This window comes from Eulemur rufifrons, chromosome 18 (assembly GCF_041146395.1).
Source record: "Eulemur rufifrons isolate Redbay chromosome 18, OSU_ERuf_1, whole genome shotgun sequence".
Lineage (NCBI taxonomy): Eukaryota > Metazoa > Chordata > Mammalia > Primates > Lemuridae > Eulemur > Eulemur rufifrons.
This window is the reverse complement of record NC_091000.1, coordinates 13815716-13833725: the sequence shown is the minus strand read 5'-3', so window position 1 is coordinate 13833725 and position 18010 is coordinate 13815716. Positions and strand designations below refer to the sequence as shown.

At 40.3% G+C, this 18010-nt stretch overlaps 1 protein-coding gene and 1 pseudogene across 7 annotated transcripts in view; one reads left to right on the top strand and one right to left on the bottom strand.

Moving 5' to 3' along the window:
- The window catches only part of SORBS2 (sorbin and SH3 domain containing 2), a 306881-nt gene that overhangs the window by 5782 nt on the left and 283089 nt on the right, over window positions 1-18010 (top strand). The gene's annotated exons all lie outside the window — the stretch shown is intronic.
- LOC138399262 (small nucleolar RNA U13) lies at window positions 2430-2517 on the bottom strand (annotated as a pseudogene).

Genomic DNA, 18010 nt, shown 5'->3' with positions numbered 1-18010 from the left:
TGTTGCAGAGTAGACACTGAATGATTTGGAAACAATTTTTTCTGCTCCAGAGTCATGGGTGTAGCATAAAAGAGATTTTCATTATCTGACATCTGCCTACTTAGCAGCCTAACCTCCTGCCCCCACCAACCCACTGCTGCCCCCTCTAGTGCTATTCTCTAGCAGGGCTTGGAGTGCCCAAACACTGCGTGCTGTCTCAGCCTACATTCCACAGTGCTTGCCAGTATGAGTGTTGTTTCCTTGACACGGAATGCAGCATTTCTCCCCAGCCCCCTCCCCTATTTCCTGGAAATCTGTTCATCCTAGATCAAGAATCCTGTGCATCATCTCAGTGGTATTCTTTGTACCCTATAATAACAGCAAACATTTGATGATCCTTACCATGTGCCAGGTGCTCTTGTAGGTAAGCATTTTACATGTTATCTAATCTAATATGGAAATTCATTATTCTTCTCATCATTATATACTGTTTGTCTTCCCTGCCGCATTTCTGAACTCCTGGAGTGTAGAAAAAAGTGATTATTATAGCTTGAATGAATGAGTGAATGAGCAGAAGGACGGATAGATAGACAATAGGGAGGACTGATGCATAGCAGGGCATAGGAGACTGTTCCCTGAGATGGCCAAGATAATTCTTTCTCTATAGAAATATAACAAAGCCCAGGAATTTTAGGAAAGATGTTATGTAAACAAACAATCACAAAGCAAAACAAGCTTACACCAGAAAGGTCTGATGGAGATTGGAGAGGGTCGGGTACACACAGAGGGTCTAATCAGAAACATTAGAAGTAAGAACAGAGGAGAAGCCACATCAGGGAATTCCTGAAGGAAACGTCTAGCACTGTGTGAAGAATGGGTTTCACTTCCCAAAGAAACTAGCCAGAGTAGCCTAGATAGAAACACACACACACACACACAAAACACACACACACACACACACCCCTAGATATAAAGAAGAATCGGTCTCTTCAGGAATTAATAATAATGTACTTGATTAACACTTCCTTACGAGCAGGTCATTTGCTAAGTACATTACATGAATTGACCCATTTAAAGTACTTAAAAAAAAACCCAAGAGAAAAAGGATTTTGTAAACTCCATTTTGCCGCTGGGACAACAGAAGTGCAGCCAGACTTGTCCAAGACCACAGAACTGGACCCTGGAAAGCCTGGGTTTCAACCGGGGTTTTTCTAACTCCAGCGCCTATGCCCTTTATGACTCTGCCGTGCTGCCTCTCTAAATACACTGTGGGAGGTGGTCTGTGCTAGGAACAAGGTGAATTAGGAAAAAAAGACCTGACATCATCCCCATAGTTTTAAACTAGAGAAAAATCAAGAATTTAAAAGTAAAGGAAACAGTCTTCCATTCCATGCTAAACTCATTGAGGATTGTGAGATTTCCCTGTCTATCGTGTGGGTCCCCTAAGAGTCCCATCTGTGGCAGGGAATCACTGTGGACACTGGAGACTCACCATGTCCATGGGTTGCGTTCTTCTGCATGAGGAGGTAGGGAGAAGATGGAAAGGAATTTAAGAAAGCTGAAAGGGGAAAAGCTGTAAGTGTCAGGGCCGTGACGTTTGGAGGCAAAAATCCTCCTTTCTCCCTGGCCCTGGGGTATGTGACTGCTGGGGCATCAGGTAGAAATTGGGGGGTGACAGGGCCAATCTACAGGCCGGGTACCCATGCATGGGGTTACTGCCCGGGGAGATGCATCTGGTTGTAACTCCTAGGACAAACAGTCATTGATGAAAGATGATTTCTGGAGCCAGGGAGCAATGCAACCGCCATAATTTTGCATTTTCTGTGATTGAATTAAACATGTCTTATCTGTTTGGTAAAAAACTAACTGAAGGTTTTATTATCTTATTTGACACTTTACATTTGAAAGATGTATGCCGTAAAATATGTCCTGTTTACAAAATTAGGTTCAGATGTACATTAAGTGTTGAATTTATTCCATTGATAGATTTTTGAAAGAATGAATTCATTATTTAGGGGAAAAATATGGTGGATGAGGAGATGGAAGTTTGTTTTGTGTTTGGTTTGGTTTGAATTCCCTTTGCTGACGTTTTGATTAGAACACCAAGTGAAAATATTTGGAAACACAACTGCTCAGGAAATGTTATACATTGATTTTTTTCCAGAATTCATATCTGCATCTAAACTCAAGTTTTATGCCTCACTCATTTTCCAAGTCTTTCAGATAGCTAAACTTACAAAAACGTATTTGTGGATTTATTGATCTTCCCAATCTATCTCTTTTTCTTCCATTCTCACCACTGCCTTCATTCGCACTGCCATTTTCTTTTTGTTCCGACTGTGGCAGTCACCTTGTAACAGGTCCCTAGGCCTGCCTCCTCCGACTTCTGCATAAACGCCAGCATTCGCTTTCTAAAACATGCATTGACAGGTTTTCCTCTTCCTTTTTCACATCAGACGAGTAACAAGGTTTGAGGGAGGCACATCTCACACATGAGCGTCAAAACCTAACCATCACGCTTATGAGCCACAAAGGGATCATTTGCTCACTTAATAACGTTCTTAAACTTTTTTGAGATCGCTCTTTGTTCTCAGAATGAAGTCCAGCTTCCCTCATGGATGACAGACAAAGTCTTTCTGGATCATCTCTCTACAGGCGAGCTCCCTAATTGCCTCTGCCCTCTTACTCAGTATTCTAGACACGCTGAACTCCTCGTAGTTGCCAAATACAGCTTGCTTTTTCCCGCTCCACGCCCTTCTGCCTGTCTCTGCTTCTCCCGCTACCCCGCCATCCTGGTACTTTCTCACTTCCTCCCCAACCCCTCCATTTCTGGTCGTGAGTCACATGGCGCAGGAAGCCTCTGCCCCTTCTCCCACTGCTCACACTCACCTGACAGGGCTCAGATGCCCTTCCTCTACGCTCATTTAGCATTCTGTTCGCATTTGTAACATACTGACCGTGTTTTATTTATTTATGTTCTCTCAATTCTCAAGAAATGTGTGTTGGATGAGCGAATGAGTGATGACCAAAGTAAGAATTTTTATAATGAAAGTGACAAAGAAAAATATATTTCAGTGGAACACCAGAAGAGGATCCGTAGATGAAACCAACTACATTTTCTAAAGATTTACCAAAATTATGCAACGATCAGGGAATAACTTGGGATTTGAATCATTATCATTTTTCATTCTTGCTGGAAAGTGTTGCCCATTAAATGTGCATCCCTTTGACCTAACCTCAAAAATTTGAAGACATAGCTTAAAAATTTTCTAAGTAACATGGTGTACATTTTATGTGTTGCTAATTATTCAGCATTATTCTGTTAGTAGAGAGCTGATGGAGTTCATAAACTTCTCAAAATGGTCAGCCTAGTATTGTAATAGTCACTGTATCAACAAGCTGATAGAGTCAAACAGGCAGATTAAGCCCAGGAGCTATCACAGTGCTGTTGTAGCAGTTGTCTTGATAATTGCTGATAGCTCATATTTGATGTAGTGTTCAGGCCCACTCTCCAAGTTAACACTGCCTTTTGACTAAAATGTGGAGAGCATTAGCACATATGATCCCATTGTTTAATGTGATTCAGAAGCTCCAAACGTCCCCAGAACACTCATGATTTTATGTTTGGGGTACCCTTGAAAGCCTTAAAATTAGTGTTCTTTCTCCCATTCATTGTTGGCTGCTGTATGTGAGGAATTTAGTAAGAGACTGGTGTGTAACAGATGTTTGACACCAAATACTTCAGCAGTAGATGGTGATACTAATCCTGCATTCACCTGTGCCATGCGATTAAAGGGAAACCACGCTATGTCACAATTGAAGGTCACACCATAATATTTAGTGGCCTACCAATGGCTTTCATGAAATTCACAGAATCTTACTCTTTTACACTTGTCTTCATTTTCCAGGATGTAAAGTCACTTGATCTGCCTGTCTCCATGAAACTTCACAAACGTATGTTGTTGAACTCTTTTTGTTATGCCAGCATTTCCTTGTTAAATATTTATAATGACTTTGTGCCACATTTCAAGTTCTTTATAGTATGAAAAGTGTCAACGCATCAAAAGGGCTGTGTGATTTCTGCATTCTGCATTTCAGATCCAAATTTTAGATGTGCCATGTCTTTATAGTATCTAGTTTTAGAACTGGAATATCATGCAATCCAGATCTCTGGAAATGAAATGAAATTGAGAATCACTCTTTATAGGTATTTAAAGACTTGGCCAACATTTGTTGATGTCTATGTAAGTGTAAGTTTGAAATCAAAGTCCAAGCCAGTATTCACACAGTGCCTTTTAATTTAGTACCTATCGTCTCCATTTGGGACCCCCAAATACATTTCTTACCAGTCACTTATCTAGAATTTGTAGATTTGAAAAAAGAAAGTATATGGCCACCTAAGTGTTTGGCTATCCATGTAAGGGCTGTCCTATGTGGATCATGTACAATATAGTAATATTACAGGGTAGGGCATTTTCATTAAATGGTTCCTAATAGGGAGTACAGAGTGACAAATACAAGTGAGACATAACTTTGGTGAGTAATTTTCTAAAGCACTACCATTAGCTTGGTTTTGATATTTTTACATTCAAACAAACATTCAACATTTTAAACAAAGAGAAAAATTGAAAGAATGGTGCATCAAATACCTACTAACTAGATTTAATTATTAACGTTTTGCCATATTGCTATATCCTCATATGTGTATGTTTTGAAGAAGCATTTGAAAATAAGTTTCATGCCTAGATATTGTTTACCCTAAGAATAGACATTATTCTGCATAGCCTCAATTCCATGACAGAACTAAGACAACTAATAGTTTCCTAATATCATCTAGTGATCATTTCATTTTCAATCTTTTTCAGGCATTCCTTTTTAATTCTTTTATTCTTTTGTTTATCAACCAGGTTGTACTTCAGGCTCATACATTTAGTCTCTATTAATCTAGTGTATCTCCTCTACTATTTTTTCCCATGATACTGACTTTTTGAAGAAAGTAGACCAGTTAGTTGTCTTGTAAAATATCTCACAATCAAGATGTATGTGATTGTTTTATTGCAATGATGTTTATCTTGTTTCTCATTCCCTTTGTTTCCTGTTAACTGTAAATTACTTCTTACAGCTTGAGTAGATACTATGTATGTGTTTTGGGCAAGAATATGTCCTAGGTGATGTTTATATGGCATCATATCTGGAGGCACACCATTTCATGATGGTAAACTTCAATGATGCTGCATTCAATTTTTCAGTTAAGGCTGTGACCGCCAGATCTTTCCATTATAAAGAAAGGTTTTCGCATTTGCAATCATTATGTAATCTGAGGGGAAGTAATTTGTTACTATGTGGGATATCCTGTTCATCAAATAACCATTAGGTTTGTAATTTGAGACGACCTTAAACAACCTGAAGAGCTTTCCTGACGTGTCTTTTTTGAATGTGTTCAAATGATGATCTATGAAGCAATTGTTTTTACAAGAAACACCATTAATCCAAATCTATTTCATCAGGAGAAGTACCAAAGCCCCCTAAAAATTATTGTTGAATTAAACCATCTATATTATAGAAGATATAAACGATGTCATACAAATTGACTGTAGAATTTTCTTACTCTTGTACTAATTATTAAACATACAATTGTCTATTCACTATCTGGGTGTAAACCACATTTTTTTCTATTATACTCCCAGAAACAATTAGAACAATTTGGATAACTGTGACCTGTGGTTCTTCCAGTAATTCTCAGAATATAAACCAGCTTGCAGTATAATGGAAGACCTAATATGTAGATATACGTTATCTCTCTCCCTATCTACATTATAAACTGCCTAAAGGCAAGAACCATAATTCTGATTATTTTGAGAATACAATAAGAGGCAAAGGTGGAAATTTTCCTAGATAAGGACTTGGGGACATATTGTCCTGAGGATTAGGAGTAAAGAAACTATGAAACTAGGGAAATGTAGTCACCTAAATGGAGGTACTATTCGATTTGGGGAAGAGAAAAAGTGCTTTGCTAGTAAGCTATGGGAATCTGTTGCCCTAGAAGCTTCTACAAATTCTCTCCTCCCATCAGTATTTCAGAGTTACATGAAAATTCCAAAGAGAAGAAAGAGAAAATTGGAATTTTTGTACGTATCTTGCTTAGTTTCTCTGAATCTTATTTTTCTTATATATAAAATAAATCATTTAAAAATTATGATCTCTAAAGTTCTCTCTGCTAAAACGGCTTTGTGGATCTACGGCCCTGAAATGTATTATGTAAGATTGGAAGTGCAGCTGGAGAAGTAGGTACAATTGTACAAGTATTGAGGAAAGGGGTAAGGAGGACAAGCCAGACCTGCGAGAGAGTGTGGGCTAAATCAGAGAGAAAGAAAGGTGAGGAGTGGAATGTCTCCAGGATGGGAAGGAGGTCATTACCTGGGAAGTGGGCTTTGTCTGAGAAAATCAGGAGAAGCAATGCTGGAAATGCATTAATATATAGAATTCTTCATTCATTCTAGGTTTTTGAATGCCTTCTATATGTCTAGACAAGGAGGATCCAGGGATAAACAAGACTGACAAAGCTACTGTCCTCATGGAGATAATATTCTAGTGAGAGAAGACAGATAATAAAAATAAAGTCAAAAGATGTATTAATATCATGGCCAGACTTTAGAGCCAGACCGTCTGGGTTCAAATCTGAACTCCTCAGCTTGACCTGGAGCAAGATATTCCATCTTTTCCTGCTTCAGTGTTACATCTGTGTAATGAGATGATAATAAGGCCTCCCTTATATGGTTGATGTATGGGGATTAATGAGAGAAATGAATGTGAGCACTTTAGAATAGTGTGTGGCACATGGTAAAGTAAGTCTGCAAAACATGCTGGTTCTTATTATTGTGTGGCGAGTGCTGTCATAACGGCTTTTCCCCCTCAGCCCCACTGACATCGGTGGGGGCAGGTAATTCTCTGCTGTAGGGCTGGCTGTCCGGTGCCGTGTAGGATGGTTAGCAGCATACTCGGCCTCTACCACTAGATGCCAGTGGCGCATCCCAGTAGTGACAACCAGTGATGTCGCCAAACATTGTTAAATGCCCCTTGGAGGCAAAACCTCCCCTGGTTGAGAACCACTGGGGTTACATAGAGTGATGTAGAAGAACTCTTTGAACAGAAACAGGAACACAACCCTAATGATGAAAATGAAGCAGCCGTGCAAAAACTTGGGGGAGAGTGTTCTGGTAGAGGGGACAGCAGGGGTAAAGGTCCTGAGGCTGGAATAAGCTGGCCTCGGCCGGCATGGCTGGAACAGAGGACAGATAACATCAGAGCAGGAGGCCGAGTCAGAGCATGAAGGTCAGAAAAGACCGTGCAAATAAATCTGGATTTGATTCATTCTGTGCTGAGAAGCTATTAGAGGGTTGTAAGCAGAAGAATGATAGGCCGGTGGGAGGCGAGGGCATGGACAGGAATAGTTTGAGGTCATGGCTGTGGGTGTGGGAAGATGTAATAGGATTCCAGTGTATTCTGGTAGAAGAACCTAGAGAAAGGGTTGGATGTGTGGGGAATAAAGGTAGATGGGGGAGGAGCAAGTTTATGAAAAAGGAGTTTAATAATCAATAATTCCATCTCGGCCGTGGGAAGTCTGTGCCCCTGCTAGTCACCTGAGTGGCAACTGGGCTGTTGACAATACCAGTCCAGAGATCAGGTGAGAGGTTGGAGCCGGAAATGTAGGATTGGGAGTCATCAGTGTGCAGGTGGCATTTAGACCATAGGAGCATCTGAGATCACCAAAGGAGAGAGCAGGGTGGAAGGCCAGGGACCCATCCCACCTTTCCTCTAGAGGTAGAGGATGTGGAATGGCCAGTAACAGGGGAGGCAAACCCAGAGAGCGTGTGTTGTCTTAGAAGGGAAGAAAAGAAATGTTTCAAGAAAGAGAATGTGGACCATCTGGGTCAGATGCTGCCAAGAGGCCAAGTAACCTACAATGTCACAAGGGGGAGAGCGTTGATGACTATAACAGGGATGGTTTCATGGACATGACGGGGATGAAAGGCTTATTGGAGTTTATTATCTTGAAGACAATGGGAGGAAAGGAAGTTGAGATGGAAAGACAGATACTTCTTTTGAGAAATTTTCCTGGGAAGGAGAGTGAAAAAGTGGAGTAGCAGTCAGAGAGGATGTGGGCCAAAGGAATATGCTGCATTTTTGTTGAGATGGAAGTATTAGAGCATATTTGAGTGCCGACAAAACTATTCCAGTGACTATTCCAGGCAGATGTCAGGAACAGTTGCCTGGGAGAATGTGCTGAACAATAGAAGAAGTAAAGTATGTTGTAGAATGTGGACCAGTTTGTCGTATACAGAGAGAAGGAGGGATTGTTCAATAACTCAGGGGAAAAGAGAAATATAGGTAAAGCAGTGAACTGGGGGTGGAAAATGAAGTAATTTATGTCAGAATACATCTGTCTTAACAAAGTACAAAGCAAGATCATCAGCTGATAGTGTATGGCCAGAGAGGGTTGGAAAAAAAAGATAAAAAGTAGTCCTTTAAGAGAGTGAACAAGAATGTTATTGGAAAATCTGTTAGAATTGCCAGGCAATATTAAATATCTATTTGAATGTGTAGTCATACACTTAGAGCATGTTTATTTGCTTTTTCTTATTTGCATTCATGCTTTGAAGCAGATATAAAGTAGTTAGAGAGTTGGGGGTAACCAGACTGGGGTGTTAGCAGACAAGGGTCGAGGGAGAAGCGAGGAGCAGAGGGATTATGAAGAGTACAGGGGATGGTCTTGCTGATGGGTTCTGGAATCTGTGCTGCTGGGGAGAAAAGTGGTGCGTGGGGAGGGGCTGGCGGGCAGTAAGAACTCAGTGGTGTCAGTGCCCTGGGATTCTGAGGGATGTGAAAGATAATTGGAAGAGAGGAGGTCCTAGAATAGGTTGCCTGGAATGATGGATAATTATCAGAATGAATGCTTACACCTGGGATTTCGGAGATGGTCACGTCATTGGTGATGAATGGTAAACTTGTAAAGAGCTTTGACTCTCAGGATAAGAAGTTTGGGTACTGATCTTGAGCAAGTTGTTTAACCTGTAGTTCATGGACAAGCTTTGGAGCACAGAACTGGAATAAAGTGTGTGTGTGTGTCTACATTTTTTGGGATGAGAGGATTATACGTTCCTTCTCATTGTCAAAAGAATATCTGAACTACAAAATGTTAAGAACTACTTCTCTGCAATCTAGGAAGTGGGCAGCCATTGAAAGTATGTGAACAGGAGTAATGGAGTGAACATGCTGTTTAGAAAGATGAAACTGAGTGTGAAGGGGCAGAGAGAAGAGAATATATTCTAAGTGAGAAAAGATAAATATTCTCCACTTATTGCACAGAAAGGGGTAGATGCTGCAGCTGACTCCACAGAATAGCGCCTCTGGGACTGTGTTCCAGTGCCAGCAGAGGCAGCACCACTCCTTCACATTATATTGCATTTCTTTTCCCATTTCCCCGTTTTCTCCACTTATTGCTAAAGTAAGGTGGTGGTTTATGCTTCATGGTTTTAATAAGGCATCACTTGATGGGCTCTTGAATCCCAAGCCAATAGGAGGACTTAACCAAAGAGGTGGAGTCCTGCTAAATGCATCTGTTAGCACTTTGGGGTGGGAAGATAGACCTAATGTACTTTTAGACAAAGGATTTCTTGTGTTTGTTCTTGTGTTCAGGAGGTATGGGGCTCCCCACTTCTGAAGTTAATCACTAAGCGCCCATCAACCTCGAGATTTGGGCGTTATAGTGTCGATGAAGAACAAAAGGGTTAGAATCAGACACATAGTTTAGCAGCTATTTCATTTAATCCTTACAAATCTCTGTTGAGAAGTAGCATCAACCCCGCTGTGTAAGTGAATAAACAGAAGTTTAGAGAAGTTACCTCATCCATGGTGAAACTGTTAATAAATTGAGGAGCTTGATAATACTTTTCAAAAAAGCATGTAGGCCGGGCGCGGTGGCTCACGCCTGTAATCCTAGCACTCTGGGAGGCCGAGGTGGGCGGATCGTTTGAGCTCAGGAGTTCGAGACCAGCCTGAGCAAGAGCGAGACCCCACCTCTACTAAAAATAGAAAGAAATTATATGGACAGCTAAAAATATATATAGAAAAAATTAGCCGGGCATGGTGGCGCATGCCTGTAGTCCCAGCTACTCGGGAGGCTGAGACAGGAGGATCGCTTGAGCTCAGGAGTTTGAGGTTGCTGTGAGCTAGGCTGACGCCACGGCACTCACTCTAGCCTGGGCAACAGAGTGAGACTCTGTCTCAAAAAAAAAAAAAAAAGAATGATAATAAAATAAAATTAAAAAAAAAAAGCGTGTAGGAGGACATGTGATACATTTCTCAAAGGTTTAAGAAGCACTTTCATTCAATTCTCTTAATGCACTCACTCTCCCTCTAGTACAAGACTAGTGAATTTTTCTTAAAATTGGATTAAAGTACCAGCCTGACAGTAAACTATGTCATAATTGAAATCAATCAACTGTCATGTCAGAATAAAAGGACTTGTCATTCAAGAAGCCAATTCTGAATGGAATTTCAATTAAATTTAAAATTGAAATGATTGTGCTGTGTGATCTTTTAGAATGTAGTCCTCTCACTCTTTAAGAAATTGAATTTATTTTTTAAAACATTCTGATCAGACCCCTCTGGAGGAATTTCCACCTTTAGCGAAACTGATAACTAGTACTGTGCATGCTATTAGGGGAGAGGGAGGCTCTGGCATGGTCTGGGACCCAGAGAGAAAGGGAAATCTGCAGTCAATTGCATTTCGATTAACCATGCTGGCCATATTTTCTGGCCCCCAAATTGGTACATGTGATCTGACAAAGAGGCAGAATATTCAATATTAGTACTATCCAGGATATACAGGATTTATGGTTATCATACTATTGACAGTAGCGGCAGGGCTCAGCTTGGAGAACTCAGGCTTAACATTTAGATCAGATTTTAGGAAATTCACTTAAAAAGATAATTTTTGAATGTGCCATACTTGTGAACATTTAATTCTCTGTCTTAAACCTCTCTACCACCCTCTTCTAATCTCCCCTTTCTGAGTTCCCATCCCTGCTCTATAACACTGTGTAACTGCTGGTCTAAATGCCCATCGCCTGTGTGGAACTACCCCGAGCCTTTGTAGTTGTAGTGCCTGGCAGAGTGCCCACTCTCAGTGGGCCCCCAATAAATGTCGTTGAAGGCATGGAGGGCGGGTGAACCTGGAGCCAACCAGTGCCAGAATAAACTACATGCCTTTGGTGCTTTTCTTCTGAACGCTTCATGTTTAGTTCTTTGGTGCATCTCAATCCGGCACTAAGTTTGAATAGCACATGTCTCCTTATTGGAAACTTACCTGTGCGCTACCCTCCCTCTTAATTTTCAAGGCTGGCCTATGTCTCTTGCCGTGTTCTACCATAATGCCTTCCATTAATTACCAATTACATCTCCATTTGATTGTTGGTGTTTCTGTAAAACATGTTTTCCACTTACACGCATATCTCAGAAACAGTCCACATCTCTAGTGTTTAACTGGACAGTTTCAAATTGGTGATAATTAACCCTATCAATACCCTAGTCAAAATCAGTATGTCTAAATAACTAATTCTTGGATACTGACAATCGCTACTCAGTGACAAAATGCTGTCCTCTTTTGGTGGGGTTTGATCGGATGACCTAATGTTTTAATACTGTAGCATATGAAGGCAGAGGACACTAATGCAAAAGTCAAGGAATCTCTTAAACACATAATCTCCCATGGCTTATGTTAATATTTGAGGTTCCCATTATAGACAAGTGGTCTTTAAACACTAAATAATAAATTAAAAATTTTGTATTGACAGCAGAGACTCAGGCCCTTTACAGTGGGACAGAAGGACATGGAAATAATAGATACTTTGGATTAAACCCCTTGTGCCTTTACGACCAGAAAAGCTTCTCAATTATTGAATTTGGCTTGGGTTTTAGTCTATCACCCATTGGGCAACGGATACATTGCCCATTGGTTTTTGAGTATGAGTGGTGTTTCTTTGGATTTTTCTAAAGATTCAAAGAACTAAATTAGCCTTGGTTGTTGGTTTATTTTGATATCTTTAGTAATTTGACTTGAGATCAAAAGACAGATAGAACATATTGCATACATAGAAGGCACTACCAAAAACATCTAAAATGCAAATAATGCAAAAGCTACTTGGCTCAGTAACAAACTATCTGTAAGGGTCATGATCCAGTACCTTGTGCTTGAGGAGTCTGGAGATGCATGTGGGCACCATAAAACAATTTTCAGAAAAAAGGACCTGGTTTTGCATATTGGATCAGCATCGAATGTTAACAATTGCCTTGATTTCTCTCAAAATTTTTTTCTTTACTATGTAAAATCTCATATTGCTTTTCAGAGGGTGAAAGCTTTCTAATTAAAAGCAAATTGGATGCCTTTTTTTCTAGAAGAGTACCTTATGTGGCTTTACCAATAAAGTACAAGCCCATGGATAGCAAGGACAGTGCTTTATTCATGTTTTTATCCTTAAGAGGTTACAGAAATCATACCATGAGGAGTGGTACCCAAAACATTTATGGAATGAACAAATGAATGAAAGCAGGAAGGACTCATGTCTTCTAGATTCTTATTCAAGCAGATTTTGAATTGCTACATTATCCAACAAGGGCATTCGGGGTAAATAGGAAGGTTGAGAGAGAAATTCGTCAGCAAAACTGTCAGCCAGAGAGGGGGCCTTAAATGAAACCTGCTGGGGAAAGTTGGTGGATGTGTCTTCCCTAAAGATTTTATTTTTTCCTATGCTTTGAAGAAAAGACTTTTGATTGAGAACAAGACTAAAGTCTCTGGAAAGCGTGCAGCATAGCAGGCCGGCTACAGAGAGAGTTTAAAGCCAGTGGGAGGTCACCTTGTGTACCTGGCTTTGCAGTCTTTTCAGGAAGGATCCTAATTTCAGGTGGCCTACTTTCACTTTAATACCACTGGTATTGGTTCAGCTGCGTCTCCCCTCAAATTCATATTTAGAAGTCTTAACCTCCAATACATCACAATGTGATTTTTCGGAGAAATAGGTCACTGTTAAATTAATTAATTAATTAAGATGTGGTCGTTCTGGAGTAGGGTGGGCACCTAATCCAATATGAGTGGTGTCGTTATACAAAGGGGAGATTTGGGCACAGGTGTAAGCGCAAGGAGAATACCATGTGAAGATGAAGGCAGAGAGCCAGGTGACACACCTGCAATCCAAAGAATGCTGAAGATTACCAATAAATTGCTAGAAGCCAGGGGAGAGGCATGGAAGAGATTGTCCCTCACAGCCCTTAGAGGGAACCAACCCTCTTGTAACCTTAATCTCAGATTTCCAGCTCCACAACTATGAAATAATAAATTTCTGTTAAATCATCCAGTCTGTGGGGTTTTGTTATGGCAGCTCTAGCAAACCAACAAACCCACAGAGATTGTTCAAGCACTGCTCTACTTGAATGGTTACTGCTAAATACCACAGTTCATGATCATTCTACAATAATACTGTAGAAGTGCTGTAATGTTCAAGTAGACATAAGATCATTGGGTGGATGGTGTTTTTACAAACCCACGAAAATATAATTATCCACGAACACTGTGCTGCCTTTGAAGACCTGCTGGTGCTAGTGATTCAGACTTTCCTTGAGGAAACTGGTCATTTGTAGTCACAGTGATGTTGAATCAACTTTGTCTTTCTGAAAAGCTGAAAATACTCATCATAGTGTTGACTGCCTAGGATCGACATGTTTTCTCCATGTTGTAATGATACAAAACACTTTGTTAGCAGAGGAAGACATTTTTAGGAGAAGCATTTTGAACCAGAAGGCTTCAGAATTTTGCTTTTCCCATGTGTCAAATAGTTGATTATTGAGAATTGAAAACATCAGAGAAGGATAATTGTCAAAGTTATCCTTAAAAATCTCCATTTATAATGGTTGATAAAGGTCTGGAGAAACTTATTAGCTGCTAGAAAAAAAAATTATGTTCCCTTCAGAAAGTACATGATTAGAGAATGATCATGGCTGGGGCAAGAGGTTCGAGTGCCAGCATGGCCCGGTCCGCTGTAGCCCAGGCTTCCGCTGCAGCAGTTTGCGGAGCTGCTCTCAGACGCTTGCCAACAAATGCAGTCCTGCAATGCAGTGACATGACATTTGAGTGACTCTCTTTCCTCTGCACATTTTCTAATAAAAACTTGGCTCTAGATACAGAGGAAAAGCCATGCAGTTGGCTTAGATCCTTAGTGGGGAGGTGTTGGTTTGGTGTAGGTCTGTTTTCGGCCAATCTAGTATTTAATGTGTGGGGATTTTTTTTTTTTTAATGGTAACAGTAGTTACTGGCCAAAGTACATGTCATCATCCTTGCCATCCAGAAGTAGGAAGATCATAGAATCACAGCATGAAACCTTAAGTGGGTTACTGTACTTCCTAGATCTTCCTTTCCTCGCATGTAAATGAGAATAATAATATCTATGGCATACAAGGATGTCAATTTTTAAAGGAATATCTGTATGAAATCATTTTGTAGTCCATGAAGTACTCTGGGAACTATAGCAATTACTGGCTGTTAAGAAACACAGAAAGTATACAGAAGATTTTCTAAGAAAGTGGCAAGGAAATGACTATCAACTACATTTTATGGAGGAGAGAGAGAGGGTCGATCACTGCCATTAATAACAAATGATAAAACAAGAAAGAAAGCAGAAGAAATGTCCCATCACTCACAGGAAAAAACATAAGTTATGCAAACCTGGTGGGTTCCAGAAGAAATGAGAAAAATCTCTGAAATATGATTCATTTCTGAGACACAAGTCCATGATTTGGTCTGCAAATTTCCAGGTGTAAGAGCTAGAAGGAAGCTTCTATAAAGGAACTGGGACTGGAGAGTTCAGTGACTTGCTCAGAGCCAGAGCCAAGACCCAGAGCTGCCCCACCCCGGTGTGGCCTCCCAGCTCCCACTGTCATTAGTCATTGGTGCGCCAGAAACCACTCCCAGTAATGCACTCTGAGAGGGACAGGGGCAGAGGAAGGGATTGGAGAAAACCGTCATTATCGACAGCTTGTCAGAAGATAATTAAAGTCTTAGAAATTGTTTTTTTACAGTAAAGAATAACCACGCAGTAGGGCTCCCGGTGAGCACCACGGCTGAGTGCATTGTCCTCCAGTGGACCTTGCCATGTGCCACTGTCACGTGCCTGCTCAGGACTGCAGCCGGGGGTACTGGATCAAGGGCTTAGTAATGAAGGACTATGTCGGTAGCTAAATCTGTTCGTCAGATGAAGAATGCTTTTCATGAAATGAACAACTCCTGTTTTCCCAACATTAACTAGTGTTTTGAACAATCGTGTGGCTTAACACCATTGGTGATGCTTCTGTAACAGGCCGATCCGGTAGTTGGGCATCTGAATAAACTAATCTCTGGGAGGGAAGGCTCTGAGTGTTGAGGAATGCAGGAGCACTCCTTTTCGAAAAGACCGAAAGCATCCCTTTGAAATCCTCGAAGGCTTGCAAACATCCTGCGTAAAGAACTGACTACAGACGTTAATAGCAGTCAGCCTGGTGGTGGGCTGATAGGGCTGCATGGCAGAAAAGTCAGTGTCCATCACTTTGTGGTAGCCTGTGAACTTGGGGTCTCTACAAACCTGTATCTTCCCATGGATATACGCTCGGCTTCATACTCTGCCAATTCAAATGCATCCCATTTCTTTTTTTCTTCTTCCCGTTGCTCCAAACTTTGTTGTGAGACATATTCTTCCAGGATACCTGGGAGCCATTTAATAAAATTTTTTTCTAAAGCTATCATCACAAAGCATTTGAGTTGCTTCTCTTTAATTCCATAAACAACTCACTATCAGGAAGTAGTTACTGAGCAATTCTGTAACAGATCCAGTTTGGAAGTGACATTATAATAAACAACATGCAATGATTATCAGAAACTTACAAATCTGCTTAGCTAATCCTCATGGTATTGGTGTTATCCCCAATTTAGAAATGGCTGAGTGGAGAGAGATTAAAGCTGCCAAGGAAAAGATTAACGGATAGCTGTCTAATGTCTATGAGAGTGAGAATCATGGAAAATTGAAACCTGCACATAATGCAGAAACACTGCTCCGGCCAAGAGCTATCTGATTTGCTTCTTTTCCCCTCTTTAGTCTTCCGCGCCCTGGGTGACGAGGAAGTCAGGCTGCTAATTGTCAAGGAAGGTGTCAGCATTCTCCACCAAGCCCTTGCCTCTCATGAGTCCCATCAAAGGTGGAAGCCCACAGCTTTCTTTCATATCTAATATTCAAACCTTCAGGACAGGAAGTCTCACTGAACGGGTCACTGAAAAGCATTCTGACCATCCCTCTCTGTGACTACCATATCTGGTGAATTTGTGCAATGGCTTCCATCATTTTCTTATCCATACAAGAGAGTCGTAGCATTCTCTCTTGTCTGTTTTCTCACTTGTCCTTTGTGTCAGCAAGATCAGTTTTACTAAATTTCAAGATTTAATAAACTGAGTCTATGAAACATCCTAGCTTCTTGAGGAGAGCTAGTGAAAATTCACAAATATAGTATTTTTTAATAAACTTCCGAGTTGCCAATTTTTTAAAAAATAAAAGCACTCAGGATTTAAATCACATCACATTTGGACTGTTGAGCAGCCAGACGATCTCAGACATACATACTCCATTCTGCTCTACTTTTTCCACTTTCAATCACTCAAGCACTTTGAGCAAGGATGAAATGGAGGTACTTTGTGTGGCCGTGCTAGATGAAGCAGGATCTGTTACAAGTTCCCTGGCTGAAAGAGTACACTTCTTTCAGCACTATTGTACATCAGCTGTCTCCAGTTACAGCCTAAGTAGGTGTGTAATATATGACTGGACTTGCTACAAATGCAGGTACACAAATCCCGAGACAGAGACACCTTGTGCTGCCGTAAGTCGATCTGCGCCTGGCTTGCATTAAGTCTTCCGGCGCACAGAATGGGAGCTCACATCAGAGATGGTGGGAATTGGTTTGAGTTCTGATTTTTATCTGGCCATTCAAGATCTGTAAAAAGAGTGAATTTTAAAGTCCTCTTTTGCAGAAACTATGAAGACCATTTAAATATCCTGAATTTAGAATTACGATTCTGTGATCATGCTACTGTCAAATTTAAAAGTTTGACATAGAACCAAATTTGTGTACCACTATTTTTTAGCTGACTTTCTAATGTTCCCCTTAGAGTTATATTTTGTCTGATGTAAGTGACATATAGTTTGCATTTTTTCTTAAATAAAAATATCAGGATTATTAGTATTATTGAGGAAAGTTAGTGAGAAAGATGGCATATTGAAGTTAATTCATTTCTTTGTATGGTAGCTCAAAATAGCAATAGATTATTATTTTTTCTTTGCATTGTAGTATAATATGAACTATGTGTTCATACCGTCAGGGATCATTTACCCTATTTTTTAAGTTAATATAAAGCTGATTGGGAAACTATATTATGTAAAAGATATTTGAAGTGGTCCTAGAAATGTTGTGATGTAATTAGTAGCCATCATTGTCACTAGGTAAGAAAGGGAAGACGTGGGAAAAGCAAAGCCCACGTCTCACCTATGTCATCCACCAGACATTATTGAGCATCAAATATATGTCAGCTTGGGCTGGGTTTCCCAGAGGTGCCTGGCATGGAAAGATGACAGCAAGGGAATAAGATACCCCTGAAGTAAAGAGGAAAGAGAAGATAAAGAGATTACTAATAAACAGCATAGCAAGCCCATCGCATCAGCTATTTCTAGTTGTCTCAATTTAGTGACATGTCTCGGTGAAGCGGTTTAATAGCATATGTGGGTCAAATCACTTCTTTTGTGATGTGGGTTTTACTTTTCTTGTTTTGACTGCTTTTCCAGAGGAGAAATTAGAGCAGATTTTTAAAAGGAAGGAAGAAAGAAAAACCTCTGCAGACAAACACTGGTCTATGCACTTTATGTTATTGCATTTAATTATTACCAAATGCTTGGGAAGAGATAAT